We start from the raw sequence: 14,218 nt of genomic DNA, 5'->3' as shown, positions 1-14,218 counted from the left end.
CTGCTGGCGAGAGAGACAAGCTTTCGAACGTATGTAGATCTGCGGAAGAGCTCTGTGTACGCTCGAAAGCTTGTCTCTCTCACCAACAGACGTTGGTCTAAAAAAATAAATTCCGTCAACCCGCCTCATCACTGTCTTATGATCTGTGACAGATTACTACGAAAGTGCAATGGAACAGGCACGAAAAAGGAGAATGTCAAAATTCTAAACCAGATGGTGAATTAATGCTCATCATCGCTGTTCCCTGTGTATTTCTTGGCAAATGGCCTTTTCTGCATGTGCAAACTGTGACACATGTCAGTCTCTAAAAGAGTGTTAGCAACACAGACTGTGATGAAGCTGCTGTTTCTCCAGCCTCACATCCTAAATCTCTGCTACTGAGGACAAGGTACGTACCCATGCACTATTGCAGGTTTTGAGGGCTATCGTAATTTGATTGGAAAGACTTAAGCAAGTTCAAAAATGACAGTCTGGGAGGAAAAACCTATTATGTGGTATTATCGCAGCTATACTAGTTCTTTGAGGCTTAGGGTGTGCCTTCACTGCAGAATTAACTCAAGAACTCGGCAGCCGGGTCTGAGTACCCACATTAGCTTAGCCCAGGTGTGAGCAGCCACACTGCAAAGCCCTACCCGAGTCACTGAGCCCTCACTGGTGCTGTACTCGCCTGTGGGAGGTGCTATGACTTCTTATGGGAAGGCGCTGCAGGACTATCAGCATTTGAGTGGTTTAACCTGTAACCTCACTGCATAGGGGGCAAGTCACCAGCCCCAGTGAAACAGCACTTCGACTTTAGCCTGTACCCCCCCAGCCGAGCCTGGATTGAAAGCATTCCCAAACTGAGGTGATAGGGTTTTGTGTGTGGATTTCGGGGTGAGGGGGTATTTTGGCAACACCTGAGTCACCAGGAGTGAACTCCAGGCTCTTTACTACATGGCACAAGAAGCCCAAAGTGGCTTGGAGTGAGCAGCACCTTCATGCCGTGAGTCAGATTCCGCTGGCATGATGCTTCAAAGGCTTCACAGACACCACTGTCCCCACCAGGTCTTGCAATGCTGAAGAATCCCTGATAGAGTCCTCTTGCTCCAAGTTCCTCAGCCAGCTGGAGGACTGAGGGGACAAGGTGACAGGGCTCCAGTTCTGGGAGATCACTTTCCACCCCAGGAAATCTTCCCTCTGCACTTTGCTCAAAGCACCTGCTCTGAAGCCATAGGGTTGGAGAGTGCACGAGAAGGCCTGCTGCTAGTGCCCCCACCATTACCCTTGCACAGCTCCCAGTTCTGATGTCCTATGATTTCGGGCTGATGTTGCCCTTTAAAGAATGTGTATCCTCTGGTAGCCTCACCTCGCTGTGACCTTTGCAGCAGGACTGGAAAAGGGATGGAGTTAGGCCTGACTCTCCCTCTTTGCAGGGCTCTCTCCTGCCCACTCCCCTCTGGGTCGAGTGACCCTGTGTGATTTTGCTTCAGCCTCCGCAACTCCTTCACAGTGAGACCTGGGCTAGGGGACTTCTCCCCTCTTGCCAGGCTTGTCTTGGGAAGGGGAGCAGATCTTCTCTCCCATGTGGGCTCTCCCTAGGAAGAGCTGTCCTTTATGTGCAGAGCATAGGTGGCAAGTTATATGGGCCCGTGGTGCCCATGCTCCACCACTATTCAGGAATGTGGGCCCAGTTTCACCAACGTTTGGGCTTATATTTTCAGAGCCATCCCATCCATAAGACGGACTGGGACAACTGCCCTGGGCCCCACGCTTTGGGGGGTCCCATACTGCAGGGGGACACGGGATCCAGGGCAGCCTGGGAGGTTAGTGGGGAGCCTGGCACCGGCATCAGTGAGTGACCCAGCCCCAGCCTGCCCTGCTTCACTCCACCCCACCTCTTCCCACCCCTGGAAGGGTACAAAACATTGCAGGAATGTTGTAATTTTCTCCCCCCAAAAACAAGCATTACCCAGGAAATTCAGAGTTAAGGTTACATTCAAAAGTAATCCAACCTTGTTAAGGAATTGATATGCACAAACGACCTTAACTCTGCCCTTTAGTGATGCCATGCAGTGCCCATGCAATTAGGATTTATACACATAAAAAATCTGTGGTCCCAGATTAGATTACACTGATTTTTAAAGACAGAGAAAGAGAGACAAGGTGGCTGAGGTAATGTAGCCAGACAGCCAGCCCCCCCCGCCTCAGACCAGCATTGCTGGAAACACACGGGAGCCAAAACACCAGGGCACTCCAGCACAGCCTTTGAAGCTGAGAGAAGCACAGGTGTGCTGCGACAATGTGCCTCTGGGAACGTATACAACAATTGGGCTCACAGCAGGCAGAGGCGCTGTGACAGACATGGCTCTTAGCCCCTACTAAAACAGCATGATGCACACACACCAACATCCTAGGTGGGAAAATATTTACCCTGATAAAAGAAGTGTCCAGTAGTCGAAACTTATTGTTTCTCCCTTGCAAGTGTGAACTACTCTTGCGAGAGCTGGCGTCACCCCGACAGACCAGCCCCAATTTAGCATAGAAAGGAGAAAGAGAATAAAGGAGTACAGAGGTATAAGTAGGGGACCTACAGCACCATGATTTTTGAGTGCTTTTCACTATCTATCTGCTGGTCAGATAAGTGACAGCCTCCCAAGGCTTCTGCAGCTAAGAGGGTCCCTAAGCCTTGTCCCTTATTCGTCTTTCTGCGGAATTGAGTGACCGATCCTGGCTTGGCACCGCTGGAATCGAGAGATGCAAGGAGGGTAAGAAGCACCCACACCTGATCTCCTATCTTTAGTGTACACATATTTTGAAATAGAGCTCTATACTTTGTTTTCTTTCTTTGGGATTGTAGCTTCAGTTTTGTAACTTGTGTGTGTAACATCTCTACACTTAAATAAGTAGGCACTAGCAATTTTGTAACCACATGATTAGAATCTAGTTTAATAAATTTTGGTAACCATTTATGCATAAGCCTGACTTGTTTCTCTGGTTTACTGTAAAGCAGCCAACACAATTAAAAGAACCTCAGCCGTTTTGGCTATAAAGCCTGGCCATTAGGTGAGAGTACTAAGAGCCTAGCGTTGAGTTGTGCCGCCTCCACGGGGCAAACTCTTGGGGCACCTGTCAGTCAATCCTGACTGCCCGCTGCGAAGGAGCTCTGAGCTCTAGCAGTTAAAGTCACGGGTGTGGAGAGGCTCTTAGTGCTGCCATTGGGGCACCTGTCAGTCAGTGTTGACTGCCCGCTGCGAAGGAGCTCTGAGCTCTAGCAGTTAAAGTCACGGGTGGTTAGGACCTTGGGGCATCCGTCAGCCTAGCCCGGGCTGCCCGCCGCGAAGGGACAGTGCGTCCTAGCGGTTAAAGTCACGGATGGTATAAACGGGCATAGCTGGCACCTCACCAAACATCCCTGGCCATCGGCTAACAGATTTGGCGTCACGAACAGGATTGTGATATAGGCTGCACTACAGTAACACAATGAAACCAGTCATGATAAACACCACAGAATTCCCTGAGCTAGAGAAAAGTTTGACCCAAGAGGGATGGGGAAATCCTCTGTGGAGCAAAGAACTGCTGGAGAAATATTGGGGAAAACCAGCAGAGATCTGGCAGCATTTCTGTAACTGGAGAACTGCCTGCAAGATGAAGAAAGGGAAAGGAAAAGGTGCTTGTATATGGCTGCTTACTAACATTTGGCAAGCTGCCTGTAAAGATTATCATAGTCTGGCAATAGAATTTAATAGGCTACAACAGGAAAGGGACACACTGCGCAAGGAATGCCAGAATTTAGATACCAGAGTAAGAACACTGAATAGGGATATGGAACATCTTCAGAAAAGATTACTTCCCTTAATTGAGAAAGAAGGGATAGAACGAAGGGAAAAGCTGGAGATTAAAACACGCAGAATCAACCGGGCTAAAGTTGAGACTGCTCTCTGGCTAGACCCTGAGGAATGGGATGGAGATATTTGGGATTCAGCAGATGAGTCCCCCTCCTCTGAGGAGGAAGGTCCCTCTGTAAAATTAAGACCAGCTATCACACAGCACAAATCAGAAGAACATGAGGGAAATTTGAGTGGGGCAGAGCAGGATGAAGAAGGGGATGACAATGATCCATCCACCTCTTCAAAAACAAAGAGGGGAGGTAAAAAGGGAAAAGGGAATAAAGCTCCAACACACTTTACCAAAATTACCACCCGCCAATATACTCCCATGGAGTTAAAAACAATCCAGGGAGATTTTGCTAAAAAGTCTGAGGAAGGTATAATAGAGTGGCTGGTCCGCCTCTGGGACACTGGGGGTGGATATATACGCCTGACAGCCCAAGAAACTGAGCGCCTTAACTTAGGTGCAGGAATATTCCTGGAACATTCAGAGGGGAACACCCCTAAAACACTTTGGTCTCTGGCTTGTCGATGGGCAAGAGGAATTTACCCAGCAGACCGAGATGAACCCACAGTAATGCACTGGACCAACATAGATGAGGTAAAAGCAGCTCTATTAACTGTGGCTGTCATTAGCATGCTTGGCCAAAACCCTCAAGAGTTAAACTATGAAAGTCCATGGGAGGGTCAGGTAAATGTAGATGATCTCAGACCCCTGCTTAAGGGAGCTCCGAGTAACCATAGGGCTATGGCACTGTTCCTTAGAACAGAAGCTGCAGCACATAACAGTACCTTTCGGGCACTGCTAAACCTTCTGGTGTCATACTTTAGAGAATTCGGAGACATCAGAGCACTGACAGGCAAAGCTAAGATGCGTTCCCTTCAGGGAAACAAGGGGGCACCATCTAAAGGACATAAAAACAAGCGAGAGCCAACCCAGGAGGAAAAGGAGCTTAGAGCCAAGTTGTGGAGACAATGTCTGGCTTTAGGTTATCCCAGAGAGGTGATAAATGGACTGCCCACAGAGCGGCTAAAATTATTCACCACCTTCAAAAGAGCTGACTGGGAGACAACTAATGCTACTCCCAGTGCACCTCTGCAGCTCTCTCCTCCTCCCCCTCCTACAGACACTCTGTATACTCCATTGCTCCAGCAACTGCAAGAGTTACCAGAGCAGGGAAACTAGCTTGCGGGGGTCAATCTCCTCTCCTAATAAACCAGCTTAAATCCAAAGAGGAGAAAACAACAGCAAAAGACCCCCGGATACATGTAACTGTAAATGACAAACACATTATTCCTTTCTTAATGGACACAGGGGCTCAAATGTCCATGATTAAGCGAGAAAGTTTTCAGGGCTTGCCACTTACTGGCCGAAAGCAGGTACTTGTTACAGGAGTAAATGGCAGTACCATAACTTACCCATTAGTTAAGATAAAACTGGATATCCCATTGCAACCCCACCATCAGCCCCGAAAATATGAGGTGATTTTGGGCAATGCCAACATACTGGGCATGGACGTTTTAAGAGGAAAGAAGGGAAGGATTAATGGGGAAAGATGGGCTTTTGGAGTCAGTTCTGTTCCTCATGCCACCCACCTGGAAGAGGAAAGCCCTCCCCACTATTCTGTAAACTTACTTAGCAGCGCGCCTGCTCTCCCGCCCTCAACAGTAACAAACATAAAGCAGTATAATGTCCCAGCTGAGGCCATAAGCCCTGTTACTGACCTGATCAAAGATTTGGAACAGCGAGGAATTTTAATTCGTACCCACTCTCGCTTTAATTCTCCTGTGTGGCCCATCAAGAAACCAAATGGCAAATGGAGACTCACTATAGACTATAGGAAGCTAAACAGTAACACTGGACCATTAACGGCAGCAGTCCCTAGCATAACAGATATTGTAAACACCATACAAACCTGGGATAAACCCTGGCTAGCAGTATTAGATGTAAAGGACATGTTCTTCATGGTCTCTTTGCAACCAGCTGACCAAGAAAGATTTGCTTTTACTTGGAGAGGTGTACAATACACTTTTACCCGAATGCCACAAGGGTTTAAACACTCACCCACTATTTGCCATGGGGCACTGGCAAAGGTCCTAGATGACCTTATACTGCCAGCCAATGTACAAACTGTGCAATACATTGATGACATCTTAATAGGTGGGAAAACCTCAGAAGAGGTACAGGAGGCTATGAATCAAATCAAAGGAGCACTAGAAGCCCTTAATTTAGAGTTACCAGCTGAGAAATGCCAAGGTCCCTCCCAAGAGATAAAATTCTTAGGTACTGTATGGATGGGAGGTAGGAGGTCTGTGCCTAATGACACTGTGCAAGAGCTAAATCAGGCACCCTCCCCTGAAAGTAAAGATCAATTGAGACAGATTTTGGGAACCCTGGGGTTTTGGAGAAAACATGTACCTGGCTTTGCCATTATAGCCAGACCATTGTACAATTTGTTAAAGAAAAGTGCTGCCTGGGAATGGGCTCCTGCCCATGAGGAAGCCCTCAGGCAACTGATAGGGGAGATACACACCTATCAGGCTCTGGGTCCCATACATCCTGAAGCCCCATTCCATTTGTACCTAATTGTGGGAGCCACTGGAATGTCTTATGCTCTCTGGCAAGAAAGTGACACTGCTCCCAGACGACCAATTCAGTTTGGTTCCAAGTCATGGCAAGGGTCACAGGCTAACTACACGCCTTATGAGAAGGTGCTTCTGGCAGCTTACACAGCCTTGAGAGAAACTGAGGAATTAACTCAGGATAAGGACATCACAATTCACACTCCTCTTCCAATCATTAAACCTATATTGGAAGGGAAAGAGTTACCACCTGGTGTAGCACAAAAAATGACTATCCAACGATGGGCACTTTACATACACCACAGGGTAGGTAGTGCAGACACTGCACAAAACCCCACTATGATTCAGGAATCCCTATGGAAAGTAGGAATGCCTGATGAATACCACCTACCTCCACAGCAGTCTCCTATTAAGGATGCTGCCCCATTTGATCCTTCTAAGCCTGAGGGAGTATGGTTCACTGATGGCAGTGCCAGGCTGGTAAAAGGAAAATGGAAGGGAAAAGCTGCAGCAGTGCCTGCAGACGCCTCTGCAGCACCCCTAACTGCTGAAATTGATGGGTCAGCACAACTTGCAGAATTGGCTGCAATTAAACTGGCCTGTGAAGCAGGAGCCACCGCAGTATATACGGACTCCTATGCGGTATGGGCAGGTGCCACTCAGTGGATCACTAACTGGAAAAATAACCACTGGGAAATAGGAGGTAAACCAGTATGGGGACTGGAATACTGGAAGTGGTTATATCAGCATGCCCTGCAACAACCCCTGTCTATAGGACATGTCTCAGCTCATCAGAGGAATAATACCCCAGCTGCACAGTTAAACAATTTAGCCGATGCAGCTGCCCAGCTCTTTACCACACAAGTAGAATGGGAACGCTTATATTCATGGTTACATGATAATTTAGGACACACAGGAAGTGATGAGTTAGTTCGGCAAGCACATATCAGGGGGTGGCCTATCACCCACAGACAGGCTAGAGACCTGGTGCAAGCCTGCACTATTTGTGCTGAGACTAGAAAACATATAGCAGAAGGACAAAGATTTGCCAGGCTAAGAGATGGGAAAACACTATGGGCAACCTGGCAGGTCGACTATGTCGGACCACTGCCCACTACAAGGCAGAGGTGGAAATACATCTTGACTGGGGTAGAAATTGTTTCAGGGATTGGTTTTGCATATCCAACCCGATTGGCAACAGGGTTGTCCACAATTATGGGACTAAACCGCTTAACAGCAATTGTCCCAATGCCTCAAGAAATCCAATCAGATAATGGTTCGCATTTTAAGAATAAACTTATAAGGGAATGGACCCTTAACCATGGAGTCCAATGGACCTTCCACCTTCCATATCGACCTCAATCTAATGGCATGGTCGAGCGCTGGAATGGGTTGCTAAAGAATCACTTGAAGCCTACTGATGGCACATGGGGAGACAGACTGGACGAAGTGGTGCAGAGATTAAACAACAGACAGACTCCTACAGGAAGTCCAATCAGCAGGGGATTCTTCCCTACAGGGAAAGCTATCTCCCCTGCCAGAACACCACTGCACAGTTCCAAGTATGCTCCTGGAGACACTGTGGTGATTAAACACCCAGCCCTGGGAACCTTTACCTGTGTTTTGCATGCCTATAAAGAGAAAGGTGTATGGAGTGCCTTAAATGCTGATAAAAGGCTAATAACCATTACAGAGGCTTGGATCGCATCCAAGACCGGCTGACCATGTGATTTATTGCAGGAATGGTCCCATGGTTCCGAGCAACCTGCCAGCTAACCTGTCAGCAAAATGGACCATGCAGCAGACCTGTTTGATCACTAGAGACTACTATGGACTGTTGATATATTTGCCATTACTTATAATAGCAGGTGTAATTTTTGCTTTTGGTTTTAAAATAAGTTTTTTAGCTAGACCACGACCCACCAGAGATATGTTCCTGCAAGCCCTCATGATCCTTCTGTTGGCTCCAGTCACCTTGGCAATACCAGAACATCCTCTTCGGGGAGCAATCCAAACCATCGCCTCAGCTGCTGGTGCTACAAATTGCTGGATGTGCACCTTGCTAGATTCAACCAATGGACTGGGAATTGAATTTGTACCACTCAGCCTAAATGATTGGTGGAACAAAAGCAACATCTTTCAGTGGGGACCAGTATGGTACACCAACAACCCTCGCACTGACTCGGGGGAGGTGGGACAATGGCATCGCACTGTTTGGGGACGGCCTGTGAAATATGTAACGGGATCATCTAAAGAAGTTTATGTAAATCATTCAGGGCAAATAGAGCAAGATGTGGTTGCTATTAAAGGTGCAGTTAAAATTTTACATGCAGTGGCTGAGAATGGACAAACCTCATGGATGCAATGGTTAGCTCAACACTTGGGATTTTCCCTCTCCCTGTTTTTACATTCGGTTGTAAATACTGTTTTAACCATTTTAATTATTGTAATTGTTTTTTGTGTAACTTTATGTATTATGAAGCGTTTGATTCAAACTGCTCTTTCCTCCACACAAATCAGATACCTAGAGCTAAAAAGGGATCCTAACCAATTCCGCGAACCCTCATCCTCTAATTTGGTTGTTGGGTATTTCTAGATTTCCCCAAGGAGGGCAAGAGGTGCTGGCATCACCGCCACCTTGCAATCTGGGATGTAGTGTGGTGCATCAGGGGGTGGAATGTAGCCAGACAGCCAGCCCCCCCCCCCTCAGACCAGCATTGCTGGAAACACACGGGAGCCAAAACACCAGGGCACTCCAGCACAGCCTTTGAAGCTGAGAGAAGCACAGGTGTGCTGCGACAATGTGCCTCTGGGAACGTATACAACAATTGGGCTCACAGCAGGCAGAGGCGCTGTGACAGACATGGCTCTTAGCCCCTACTAAAACAGCATGATGCACACACACCAACATCCTAGGTGGGAAAATATTTACCCTGATAAAAGAAGTGTCCAGTAGTCGAAACTTATTGTTTCTCCCTTGCAAGTGTGAACTACTCTTGCGAGAGCTGGCGTCACCCCGACAGACCAGCCCCAATTTAGCATAGAAAGGAGAAAGAGAATAAAGGAGTACAGAGGTATAAGTAGGGGACCTACAGCACCATGATTTTTGAGTGCTTTTCACTATCTATCTGCTGGTCAGATAAGTGACAGCCTCCCAAGGCTTCTGCAGCTAAGAGGGTCCCTAAGCCTTGTCCCTTATTCGTCTTTCTGCGGAATTGAGTGACCGATCCTGGCTTGGCACCGCTGGAATCGAGAGATGCAAGGAAGGTAAGAAGCACCCACACCTGATCTCCTATCTTTAGTGTACACATATTTTGAAATAGAGCTCTATACTTTGTTTTCTTTCTTTGGGATTGTAGCTTCAGTTTTGTAACTTGTGTGTGTAACATCTCTACACTTAAATAAGTAGGCACTAGCAATTTTGTAACCACATGATTAGAATCTAGTTTAATAAATTTTGGTAACCATTTATGCATAAGCCTGACTTGTTTCTCTGGTTTACTGTAAAGCAGCCAACACAATTAAAAGAACCTCAGCCGTTTTGGCTATAAAGCCTGGCCATTAGGTGAGAGTACTAAGAGCCTAGCGTTGAGTTGTGCCGCCTCCACGGGGCAAACTCTTGGGGCACCTGTCAGTCAATCCTGACTGCCCGCTGCGAAGGAGCTCTGAGCTCTAGCAGTTAAAGTCACGGGTGTGGAGAGGCTCTTAGTGCTGCCATTGGGGCACCTGTCAGTCAGTGTTGACTGCCCGCTGCGAAGGAGCTCTGAGCTCTAGCAGTTAAAGTCACGGGTGGTTAGGACCTTGGGGCATCCGTCAGCCTAGCCCGGGCTGCCCGCCGCGAAGGGACAGTGCGTCCTAGCGGTTAAAGTCACGGATGGTATAAACGGGCATAGCTGGCACCTCACCAAACATCCCTGGCCATCGGCTAACAGGTACTCTCTTTTATTGGACCAACTTCTGTTGGTGAAAGAGCCAAGCTTTCAAGCTAAAACTTGTCTCTCTCACCAACAGAAGTTGGTCTAATAAAAGATATTACTTCACCCACATTGTCTCTCTAATATCCTGGGACCAACACGGCTACAACACCACTACAAATTTTAAAGAGAGTTGATTTATTCATCTTTTTCCCCCTCCCTGGTGTCATGGTAACATTTACAAGTTGAAGAATGTATTATTTCTCCAGAAAATGGAGGGCTATTTCCTTTGAGTTTTATTCCTAACCCCTTATTTTATTCTGAGTAGTGTTTCCCCATAGGATTTTAGCATGCAGGTTTGCTCCCTTCCATACAGCACAAACAATATTTGCTTGAGACCAGGGCAGCAAATACAGATTGACTAGATTCATGCATGAATAAGCCTTCTTTTTAATGATTCAATGCCTGAATAAATAATCTTGGCTATATCTCTTGTCTTTCAGTTGATGAGCTACTGCAGTGATATTAAAGATAGTTAAGAATTACCCTCCATGGTATAAATCATCTTGTTGCTATGAGGGATGTCACCTTATATGACAAAAATGGGAATGTAGAAAATTAGAAAGGAGATTAATGTCATGATCTGATGCTTTTGCTCATAATACTTTACATGGTTTGCATCTTTCCTGATTGATCGTCCCATACCTAAAGGTAAATTAGCTTATGAAACACCCAAATGCACTTAATGAAAGATTAGATACTGTAAACATTTAAATTACTCTGTCTATCAAGTGTGTCTAGAACCAATACCTGGGTGTAGAGTTTTAGCATATTGAGCTATATTCTTCCCTAATGAGAAGCTTATTTTTTCATTTCAATTCAGCTCTTCTGAAAGGCAACTGCTTGCCATGAGCGTGGCAAACTGACCTTCCCTTTGTATTTGACCTGACGGTGTTTAATTCAGAATCCCCTCTTAATAATGCTAGAAGAAGACACTTGACAAATGTACAAGTCACCTTGTGATGTGAGACACTGTGGCAAAGCAGACGGTGAGGCCACATAGCACAAGCTGGTGACTAAGCAAAATTGAACTAGGACACGTTTTTTAAATAAAAGTGTCCACACAGAGAATTGCACTGAAATGAAAAAAGGTGTTAATTAAAAGTAATTTAGGTGAAGTTTGTGTGTAATTAAGGGCTTGTCTACACTAGAAAGATTACTGGTATCGGTAAAGTAATACAACCCCATTGGAGTACTATTAAAAGCAACTAAATATCAAGGCCCTAAAATTGAGACACCCCCTCAAAATGCATTCATACATCTGTATGGGTTACCTACAATCCAAAGGATTGATGTGCTAAAAGCCAATTAGATAAAAATGAAGTAATCCGTAAAGTAGAAATGTATAAAAGACCTAAGGGAAGATAGGCCAAAAACTGGAGCAACACTAGACCAGAAACTGAAGAACTGACTGAAGGAGCAGACCAAGGGATCAGAGAAGGCGATGACTGTCATGGAAGGTGAAAGAACTTCCCAGTGCCCCAGTGTGATGTTACCCACAGTACAATCTGGACAAGCTGTGTCCCCTCATTTCTGCAACCTGGAGTGTTTTTTACACTGTGAGAGCAACCACCTCTGGTCTGCTCACACAGAACCTGCAGCATGTAAATTACTCCCAGCTATACTTTATGAGTGCTAGGACCAGCCACTCTTGAATTATACTGCAGAGTAACACCAATAAATTCCCAGTTCCAGCCTTTCCCCCAGAAATGTACATCTTGTACTCCCCAGCCCTTTCCTGGGCAACACAAGCTCATATAAAGTCCATCATTTGCTAATAGAAAATTATATGCACAAATCCTGTTATCTCAAATGGAGTTTCCCAAACACTTCACTCCAAACACACTAATTTAGATAAACAATAAAATAAGTTTGACAACTTCAGAAAAAGAGATTTTAAGTGATTAAGGCACAAAAATCACAATTGGTTACAAGTAAATAAAAGTTAAAAGGCAACTACTATCTAACCACAACTTAGAGTGAATTCAAAGCAAAGGTGTCTCTCAACACGTGTTCTAGCAGTCAAACCGGCTGAATTCCTTTCTGTCAGGATCCCTCCCCAGTCCAGTGATGCTTCCTTTCTCATTCAAGTGTTGTTGATGCCGTGAGTAGAGAGGAAGGGAGGGATATCGTGGGGAGTCTGTTCCCCATTCTTATTCCTTTTCTTCTTCTTTCAGCATTATCTCCAACTTGGGTTCAGGAGACAGAAAGTCTGTGGGGAACGGGAACCTCCAGCTGTTTCATTGCCAAGATGTAGCTTTCTCACACACATTCTTTTTCCCGCCAAGGAATGGACGCTTAACCAGGTGATAGTCCATTTGATTTTGTTGACACCTGGCCAAGGCATTGGTTAGCCTTTTGACTCTGAGGAGTGGTCTGTGGCTGCTTCCCCAGATTTGGAATATGTCTTAATAACCTCATACAGTAGAATATTATAATTTTACATACAATGTTGCCACACATATTTTACCAGGACAATAAAGATCAGTAAATCATGAGTTTTCAGATGATACCTTACAAGGCATATCTTGTTCAAAATTTATCATAGTCTTGAAAAAGGGGTGAACATGGGGATATAGACTGTCACATCTGGAATGTGGTAACTTGGGCCCATTTATCAGTTCTGTCTTGCCGGTTATCATTTGTCTGACATAAATGTATGTCCAGACACCTTCTACCCATGGGGTCAGCACCACGGCCTCTGCATGCCCTGCTCCTGCCATCTACCACCCTCTCCTGGGCTATGTGTGCACTGCAGAGTGAGAACCACTGTGGTTCCATCCTCTGCACATTCACCACACAGCAAAGCGGTGCCATTCAGCAAAGATAGGGTATGCTGTCACCGCCAACCCCACAGGCTGGAGGAGGAGAGCCAACCCAACCCAAGATCAAGAGGGTCTGGTTGTTTTCCCACCTCACAACACTTGTAGTCAGGTCCCCTCAGGTTTGGATTGGGTTCCAAGTCTCTACTGGTGATGGTGTGTAATTTCTGGAATGATATTTCTAGGACATAGTATGCCTACCAGCCAATAACCCATAATAGCTTATAAGATGCGTTGGGAAGCTCTTGTTATTGCACATGTTATACTGAGACTGCTTTAATCACCAACCTCTTGTAGACTGGATGTGAATGCACCCTTCAAATAACATAACTGTCAGGATGAGTTAATTAGAAGCCCCCCTACCTGAGACAAAAGGGGTTATGAACCCACCCAGGAATTTGGACTGAATAAGCAGAGGAGTTAGAGGACAGACAAAAAAACAGAGAGACAGGCTGAGGCAAAAAGCAAGAAAGCCAAGCAATAGCTGGTGAGCACAGTGTGACCTTTGGATCTGGTGTTGGCTAAAGAGGCTGGGGACTGCAAGCTAAGAAGCTGCTCCTTTTACATTTGATTCCTTCTGTGTACAGAGACACTGGACTTTGTACCCACTTTGTAAATAAACAGAATTGCATCAAAGAAAATATCAGACTCCATCCATTTAGACTTCTGACTGGAACATCCCCAGGCCTATGACTTTGACTAGCCACGTGGGTCAAAGAGGTGCAACAGACACTAAGGCACGGTCTACACTTAAAATTCTGCTCAACCAAGATATGTTGCTAATTTTTCACACCCCTGAGCACCATAGTTAAGCCAACATAATCCACAGAGTAGCTGCGCTAGGTTAACAGAAGAATTCCTGCATCAATTTAGCTACTGCCCCTCGGGAAGGTGGATTAACTACATCGACATAAAAAACCCCTTCCCATTGATGTAGGAAGAATCTACACCATGACACTACAAAGGTGTAGCT

Source organism: Natator depressus, chromosome 2 (assembly GCF_965152275.1).
Source record: "Natator depressus isolate rNatDep1 chromosome 2, rNatDep2.hap1, whole genome shotgun sequence".
Taxonomy (NCBI): domain Eukaryota; kingdom Metazoa; phylum Chordata; order Testudines; family Cheloniidae; genus Natator; species Natator depressus.
The sequence above is the reverse complement of the archived record's forward strand: the minus strand, read 5'-3'. Positions refer to the sequence as shown.